We start from the raw sequence: 8,050 nt of genomic DNA, 5'->3' as shown, positions 1-8,050 counted from the left end.
TGCTTGTGTGTAGGTATAAATATAATATACAAAGACATCCAACAAATCAATATATATATATATATATATATATATATATATATATATATATATATATATATATATATATATATATATATATATATATATATATGCTTGTGTGTAGGCTTTAAAATATGAATGGGAATATTTATATGTGATATTCCTTTTGCATTTTCTACAGATATTTGGTTTTAATATCCTTATGCCCACAATCCATAATATATCTAGTTAATTAAACCACCCGGGATAAATTAGTTTATATAAACATTTAAAAACTGTACATAAAATCATTTGTTCAATTGTAAATTTATATAACATTGACCTATAAGTATTTAATTAAAATAAGTTTTATATACGTATAAATAATCATATTGTTTATATTATTTTTAGAAGTGATATTAATATTAAATAGTTATCATTACCAAATATAATTAACACATGCATTTTCATTTGTTTCAGTAAATAATATTATTTATTACCCATTATCTTTTAACATGTCTCTATTCATTTTCTTCTTTATTTTAATATCAAACTTGTTTATTTTGCCTATGTAAAAATAGGATCATCAGAAGCTGTCGTCTTCAACTTTTGTTTGCAATTTTAATGAATTCCCTCATAGAATTAAAATTTTGTACATTCACAATGAATAACTTTTCCATCTTGTTGTTACTAAAATAAAATTTCTATCCCTTACCATCAATTCCATAGTATTTGAACCTCTTTATTATCATCGAGTAAAAGGTAATAATCTTTCGGAAGAAAGAGCCTATGCAAAAGTAATATGTTGCTCTTATTTTTTAGAATACTTGGGAAATTGTCCCTCTTTCTAAAGGAAAATGCCCAATCTCTTGCAAATAGGTGTACATAGTTAAGTATATGGCAAATGGCTCAATAGGCAAGGATAGGCTTGTGGCCAAAGGATTCTCCCTGAAAGAAGGGATTTATAACCATAATTTGTTTATACCATCTTAATGTCATATGAATTCTACTTTACATGTTCTAAAATACATGAAAGGAAATATGTTTCAAGGGATTTTTCTTAATAACATATAAGATTTCAATCTAGATGCTTTCTGTGATTCTGATTGGTCAACATGTTAATCAAAAAGAAGATTTGTGAGTGGTTATTTGATCAACATGGGAGGAAGTCCTATTTATTGGAAATCTAAAAATTAAACCATTGTTTCTTTATATTTAGCTGAAGCATAATACAAATCTATGAGGAGGATGTGTTTGAGTTAGCATGGCCAAGCAGAATCTTAAAAGTGTTTGGCATACATGAAATTAATTCTATATCCCTCATATGCGATAACATGATTGTAACAAACATATCTAAAAACCTTGTCTTTCATGAACATACTAAATACATTGATTTGGACTGTCACTTTGTAAGGGAGAAGTTATAATCTGGTTTGATCTCTTTGTCCCATATTCCAACCAAACAACAACCAATGGATATGTTTACCAAATCTTTATCAAGAGTTGACCACATTGATTCAATTTCCAAGATATTAATGATTCCCCATCCTCCAGCTTGAGGCGGTATTGGTGTATTTTGTAATAAGTCAATGTTTATATTGACTTATTAGCTACTAGCAGTTAGTTTGTTATAAATGATTTGTTAGTTAACTAGAGTTAGTTGGTCACAATTAGTTAATAAGTATGAGTTAAGTTATTTAGATACTTGGTTATCTCTCTCTTGTATATATTATGTATAGTTCTTTCATTGAAGGTTAATGAGAAAACACTTTACAAACTAATTAACTTTACAAACTCATAAATTTCTACAACTATATAATTTGCAAGTTATTGGAGTAAGTATTGGCTCAAGTTGCCCAATGATTTCCTTTCTTGGATGAAGTTCATTCTTCCTTGGAAGACCTACTCTTTTGTAAATTCATAAAAATAGGTTCATGTCTGAAATATGAAGTGTGTAAAGTCATATCACTTTATGTTATATATGTCATGTAACCAAGGGCGAAAGGCATGAACCGACGCTCATATTGTGGGTATCCATGGATGCCCCCAGTTTTGATTGTTTTTTTTTTATAGATTCTATTAGAAGTTTGGTATAGACATTATGGTCAACCAAAAGTTAAAACATAAATTCTACAACAATTTTTATTTTTTTTTTATAATGTTACATATATTTAAGAAGGGTTAAGATGGTTAATAATTTTTTTGTAGACACATAATATATGTTTACTCTTTAAAAATTGTTAAACATAACATAAAATAATATATGATATGGAAAAACAACAAATACATTAGTGGAAAGAAAAAGACCCTATTGAAAACACAATTTGTAATTTTTTGAGACATCGGAAGCTGTCATCTTCAAATTTTGTGTGCCACTCATCCTCCCCCCCCCCCCCCCCCCCCCCCAATCTATGGTGATTCTTTCTTATCGTCGGCCTACTTCTCCATTTTTTTCTGTCGAACTTCGATTTCTTTAAATTATAATGTTTATTTTCTTTCTCTTATTTTATTTGTGATGTTATTTAGCATTTATATATGCATGTAAAGTAACTATGAGTTAAAAGTCACAGTTAACAACTCAAAAAAAACTAGCATGAAAAAAATGTACTTTACTCTTCCATTGGATAGAAAGGATGGAAAACATTATTACTCTTTAAAAGAAAACATAGAAATCAAAAATCAAAAAAAAAATTATTTTATATTTTTAATCTTTTAGTTTTTATATTTTCCAAATAATTTATTTATTCATAATTGTGTTAAGAACATGAATCAAAGAATTTGGAAAGGTCCATATTATTCATTTGATTATTAATTTAGTATATATTTAAGTAAAATTATGTGTTTTTTTAGATACAAATGTGAAATGGTGACAATTGGATTAAAATGTCGTCCTACAATATCTTGATACTCATGTTAAATGGTGACAAGTGGATTAAAATGTTATTAATGAAATTAAATAGGACATGTCATCATTTGACATGGGTAGGAGGATGGTAGGAAGAAATTGTAGGAGGATATTTAATTTCTCTCTGTTTAAAGTTAATATTGTAGATTAGTTATATGATATTATTAACACACAACCTGATACAAAACAAATTTCTACCCATTTATTTTGTTATCTAGTTTGAGAATTTGAATCACAAAGACATTGCATTTGCGATATCCAAAAATCACGAGTTATATTCCTTGGAGTACAAGTCACAATCTACAATATCAAACTAGGTACATCTTCTATCTATTTATCAAACAGAATCAATAATCACAAGAAGAAAGATCAGTCTATGTATCAAATAAAATGGTGTTATAACCTAGTAGCTATGTTTATTTTTTGTTGCACCTATTGTTTCTTGCTTCTTTGTACCTTGTTCTAGCTTTGTCCTTTTTTTTAATGAACTTAAAAAAAAAATATGCAACATGTGTACCTCCCATCGATGTACTTTTTTGCATCAAGAAAAGATCCGTTGCAAAATATTTCAATTAAATTATGGGAAAAAACCAACATCCAGCAAACATCCATAGCAAAATCCCCTGAAAATTACCACCAAATGAAAAAGGGGTTGTTAAGTAGCAAATAGCAACATATGTATTTGAGTTAATTTTTAGTTATTTGGGTTGTATTTCTATTTGTACATACCCAATAAGCGATTCAATCTTTCAATTAAAAGTAAATCATAATAAAAACTTTGAAAATCATCCTGGTCTTTTTCAAGAACTTTATAATCTTAAAGGCTTTTAAAATATGTGGTATTGTTGTAATTATATCTTTACAATAACTTGTAAAAAATTATATAGAATATTAGGTATTCTTGTAATTTTTTATAATGTTATCCTTTCTAAATTTGTACAACTTTTACGAAATGAAGGACCAAAATCCTTAAATGTTATTTCTAGAGTTAGAAGATAGCTCATTATATGTAATACAGATTATTACACATCATTTTTCACTACACTCTGGACGAGGGGTAGGATACCAACTCTCATCAGTACAATAGTTACAATTCATATACTTTTTTCTTACATCTTCTAATGATTTTAGTTGTCGGGGGTTCAATTGCCAATATTTTTTAGTGTTCCACCAATACTTTTGAGAACCACAGTCCTTAATAGGACTATTAGGCATCGAGATGCACCCATCAATGTTAAAATCTTGGAAATTAACGTGGAATTGTGCATTTGAAAATTTGGCCTTCATTTTTCCACCATCAATAGCCCAACTAGATCCATCCCAGAAGCTCATAATCACTTGTAGTGTATGATTAAAGTGACCAACACCTCTAATTATGTTGTTCTTGTATACTCTTATTGGTGTGTCATCCACAAAGAACCTGAAATGAATATAAAACGAAACCATTACTAAAAATATTAATTTGTAAAGTGATTAGTTTTCTTTTCTTGATCATTGGAAACAATCAAGATAACCAAACCTATAAAGTTTGATATCAACATGATGTATGTAATCTACTTATCTAATAAAAGAATCCTAAGTGTCGCGTGTCACTTACAAAATCGATTTCCCCTACTATATAAAATTTTGTTTGTGCCTCTTCTTTATTCTATTCATATCAAATATCGATTCTTCCAACAACTTAAAAAGAGAGGAACCTGTTGGTAAATATAAAGATTTTTGGGTTGATTAGCAAAATTCTAGCAATTGACGAAGGTAATCATTTCCATTATCAAATCTCAGTTTATACCATTGGAAATCAGCAATAAATTACAGCTCGCTTCTCATTGTTTCTCTTATTTTCTATGTTTTTTTAAGCTTCTTTTAGTCACCACATTTGCAGAAATTAAGTTGATCAAATCTAGGTGAGCCTTCAATGTTTATGAAAGAATATGCTCTTTTCCTTCCCTTCCCCTTCTGGTGATGTAGGGTTCTTGAATTTTTCGTTTGTTTCAGGTGTTGGTATGTCATCTAATATGTATATAAACTTTTGAAATAGAAGCCTATATATGATCGATCAGATTGGTGTGAGCTTGATAATGTCGATCATAACGATCAACAACGAAATGGTTGTGTTGTATTTGACTATGATCATTGTATTCCTGACTAAGTATGATTGTAAATGTTAGTATGAGTTTTTGAAACGATTTACGTATGCCTTCTGAATCTTGCATATGGTGTTGCAGTGTGGATGAGGCATTTTATTTATAGGGCTAGAGTAGGGGAAAACAAGGAGATAAGAAGAGGGAACAATGAGACACAAGAAAGAGACCAAGCATTCTCTTATGCATTCTCTTATTGGATGGGGATATAACTTGGTCTTAAAATGAATGTGAAATTACATAAATGGTCCTTATGGTTTTCCAAAAATCACAAATTCGGTCCATAGCAAAATCACCCGAAAATCCATCGCAAAATGCCTCGGAAATTACCACCAAATGAAAAAGGGGTTGTTAATTAACAAATAGCAACATATGTATATGAGTTCATTATTAGTTATTTGAGTTATATTTATGTTTTTAAATACCCAATAAGCAATTCATTCTTTCAATTAAAAATAAATCATAATAAAAACTTTGAAAATCGTCGTAGCCTTTTTAAGGAACTTTATAATCTTAAAAGCCTTTTAAAATATGGGGTATTGAAATTATATCTTTATAAGTTGTAAAAAATTATATGAAATCTTATGCATTATTGTAATTTTTTATAATGTTATCCTTCCTAATTTGTACATATTTTACAAAATGAAGGACCATAATCCTTGAATTTTATTTCTAGAGTTAGAAGATAGCACATTAAATGTAATACATATTATTGCCCATCATTTTTCACTACACCCTGGACGAGGGGTAGGATACATGCTCTTATCGATACAATAGTCATATTTCATATACTTTTTTCTTACTTCTTCTAATGATTTCAGCTGTTGGGGTTTAATTGCCAATATTTTGGATTGTTCCACCAATACTTTTGAGAAGCACAGTCCTTGTTAGGACTATTAGGCATCGAGATGCACCCATCAATGTTAAAATCTTGGAAATTGGCGTGGAATGGTGCATTTGTATAATTGACCTTCGTTTTTCCTCCATTAGTAGCCCAACTTGATCCATCCTAGAAGCTCGTAATCACTTGCAATGTATAAGTAGGGTACCCAACACCTCTAATTATGTTGTTCTTATATACTCTTATTGGTGTGTCATCTACAAAGAACCTGAAATGAATATAAAATGTAACCATTAGTATACATATTTATTTATAAAGTGATTGGTTTTCTTTTCTTGATCATTGGACACAATCAAGCTAACAAAACCTATAAAGTTTGATATCAATATGATGTATGTAATTTCCGATAAAATAAGATACACGCATACACAACTTGATGGTCGTTCCATAGCAATTTTTAGTAATGGAAATCCGCACTAGGATCAAACCAAAGACTGATTTGTTGCTCTCTACCACCGAGACCATTTGCAAATACGTTCGTTCGTAAAATGACTGGTTTGCGTGGCCGATTTCCCAAGAACTCAAAGTTCATTTCTTCGTGAACAGTTGTATTTAAAAATAACTACATTAACCCAACACAATGAGAAGCATACTATCAGATACATAAATCATTGATCTTTAAGGGTAGTTAGATTGACAACCATTTAGTTTTTATATAATTTTTATTTTTTTATAAAGTTACATATATTAAAGAAGGGTTAAGATGGTTAACAATTTTTTTTGTAGACACATAATATATGTTTACTCTTTAAAAATATTTAAACATAACATAAAATAATATTGATATAGAAAAACTACAAAAAGATGAGTGGAAAGAAAAAAACCCTATTGAATACAAAATTTGCAATTTTTTGGGTCATCGGAAGCTGTTGTCTTCAAATTTTGTCTGCTACTCATCCCCCTCCCCAATCTGCGGTGATCCTTTCTTGTCGCTGACCTAACTCTCCATTTTTTCTGTCGAGCTTCAATCTCTTTAAATTATAATGTTTATTTTCTTTCTTTTATTTTATTTGTGATGTTATTTATTATTTAGAGATACATGTAAAGTAACTACGACTTAAAAGTCAAAGTCAACAAGTAAAAAAAAACTAGCATGAAAAAAATGTACTTTACTCTTCCATTTGATAGAAAGGATGGAAAACATTGTTACTCTTTAAAAGAAAGCATTTCATATATATATATATATATATATATATATATATATATATATATATATATATATATATATATATATATATATATATATATATATATATATATAAAAGAACTTTGAAGACAAGTTTAAAGCATTTGTACATAAATAAAAAGCAGTAGCTTAATTTTCATTTGAAAGAATCCTAATCCAAAATATAATTTTGACCCAAATCCAGCACCTACAAATAAATTTATAAGTACATGTTACTAGTGTAGATTCTAGTAAAAGTGTAGATATACACGTATATTTTTTAGGCCAATGATTTAACTATATTACATTTTCATCTGAATTTGAATAGATTCACATATGAATCACATTTATTGCTCACCTATGAATGATTAGAATGCAAGTGTAAAAGTTGGATGGAGTGATCATTCACTTGTTAACGACCAAATTGCTTAAAGTTATTATGTTTATATATCGATATAAATGTCTATTTGTAGATCATGGAGCTTATGTATTTTGGTATATTTATTTTTTCCGATACAAATAAAGCTGTAAAAATTTGAAAAAACGCATAAATCAATGGATTAACATTATTTTAGAAAATGTGTATTTGTTACGTCGAAGTCAAAGTGTCCGTGACTTATCTATTCTGATGACATATGGTCATACATTTTTCTTAATATCTAAAAAAATTGTGATATCTGTGATTAGCCTTAAATTTTTAGTCAAAAAGTCCTGATCAATTTATTGGTTCCTTAAAATTTATGGTTTTTATGGAACGTAACTTACGAAACATGGCATGTTAAAAAAAATCCTCAAAATTGTGAGCAAACCAAAAAACTCCATCATAATCCTTGAATCAAATTCATCTATATAGTCATAAAATAATGGATCCTACTAAACAAACTTATAAAAATAATATATCGAAAAGTGAGAGTTTATTTGTCATATATATATATATA

General features: G+C 28.6%; 1 pseudogene; it reads right to left on the bottom strand.

The window, feature by feature from the left end:
- Window positions 1-5,765: 5,765 nt before the first annotated feature.
- On the bottom strand, window positions 5,766-6,559 carry LOC145015972 (xyloglucan endotransglucosylase/hydrolase protein 2 pseudogene; annotated as a pseudogene).
- Between the last annotated feature and the right edge of the window lie 1,491 nt (window positions 6,560-8,050).

This window comes from Lactuca saligna, chromosome 9, assembly GCF_052625555.1.
Source record: "Lactuca saligna cultivar CGN05327 chromosome 9, ASM5262555v1, whole genome shotgun sequence".
Taxonomy (NCBI): Eukaryota; Viridiplantae; Streptophyta; class Magnoliopsida; order Asterales; family Asteraceae; genus Lactuca; species Lactuca saligna.
This window is presented reverse-complemented; position numbering and strand designations above follow the sequence as displayed.